The sequence below is a fragment of the Colobus angolensis genome, unplaced genomic scaffold (assembly GCF_000951035.1).
Source record: "Colobus angolensis palliatus isolate OR3802 unplaced genomic scaffold, Cang.pa_1.0 Scaffold50, whole genome shotgun sequence".
NCBI lineage: Eukaryota > Metazoa > Chordata > Mammalia > Primates > Cercopithecidae > Colobus > Colobus angolensis.
In genome coordinates this window covers 1204553-1205845 of record NW_012118488.1, presented here as the reverse complement: position 1 = coordinate 1205845, position 1293 = coordinate 1204553, and the positions used below count along the sequence as shown (strand labels likewise).

Sequence of the window (1293 nt, the reverse complement as noted above, 5' to 3'; positions counted from 1 at the left end):
CTGAGGCAGGAGAATGGCGTGAACCCTGGAGGCGGAACTTGCAGTGAGCTGAGATCCGGCCACTGCATTCCAGCCCGGGCGACAGAGCGAGACTCCGTCTCAAAAAAAAAAAAAAACAAGTAAGTTTAGGCTTTATTGAAAATCACGGGGCTCGGCGTGGTAGCACATATCTGTAATCCCAGCACTTTGGGAGTTCGAGGCAGGGGGATTGCTTGAGGCCAGGAGTTCAAGACCAGCCTGGGCAACATAGGGAGACCCCATCTCCACAAAAAATAAAAAATTAGCCTTGGCCGGGCACGGTGGCTCACGCCTGTAATCCCAGCACTTTGCGAGGCCGAGGCGGGCGGATCACAAGGTCAGGAGATGGAGACCACGGTGAAACCCCGTCTCTACTAAAAATAAAAAAAAAAATTGCCGGGCGCGGTGGCTCGCGCCTGTAGTTCCAGCTACTCAGGAGGCTGAGGCAGGAGAATTGCTTGAACCTGCAAGGCGGAGGTTGCAGTGAGCCAAGAGCACGCCACTGCATTCCACACTCCAGCCTGAGCAACAAGAGCGAAACTCCATCTCAAAATATATATATATACAACAAAATGTACAATTTTAATAATTTTTAACTGTAAAGTGGCGTTAAGTACATCCATATTATTGTGCTATCACCATAAATGGTGATATTCCACTATCACCCTAAGTGGAATAATATAATATTTATTCATTCATTCCTTTTTTTTTTTGAGACAGGGTCTTGCTTTGTCACCCAGGCTGGAGTGCACTGGTATGATCACGGCTCCCTGCAGCCTTGACCCCCTGGGCTCAAGCTGAGACCTCCCATCTCAGCTTCCTGAGTAGCACTATAGGTGCGTGCTACCACTCTCTGCTACCTTTTTTTTTTTTTTTTTTTTTGTAGAGACAGGGTTTCACCATGTTGTCCAGGCTGGCCCTGAACTCCTGACCTCAAGTGATTCTCTCACCTCAGCCTCCCAAAGTGCTGGGAATATAGGTGCTGGGATTACAGACATGAGCCACCAAGCCCAGCCAATACTAGTCCTTTTGTGTCTGGCTCATTTCACTTAGCATAATCTCTTTAAGGTTCATCCACATTGTAGCATGTGTCAAAATTTCTTTTTTCTTTTTTTTTTTAAATTTGAGACAGGGTCTGGCTCCCCCAGACTGAGGTGTAGTGGCGCGATTTCAGTGCATTGTAGCCTCCATCTCCTGTGCTCAAGCCATCCTTCCACGTCAGCCTCCCAAGTAGCTGGGACTACGCGTGTGTGCCCCCACACCCGGCTTTTTTTT

At 48.2% G+C, this 1293-nt stretch overlaps 1 protein-coding gene across 1 annotated transcript in view; it reads left to right on the top strand.

Moving 5' to 3' along the window:
• The window catches only part of ARHGAP23 (Rho GTPase activating protein 23), a 104192-nt gene that overhangs the window by 19859 nt on the left and 83040 nt on the right, over nucleotides 1-1293 (top strand). The window lies entirely within an intron of this gene.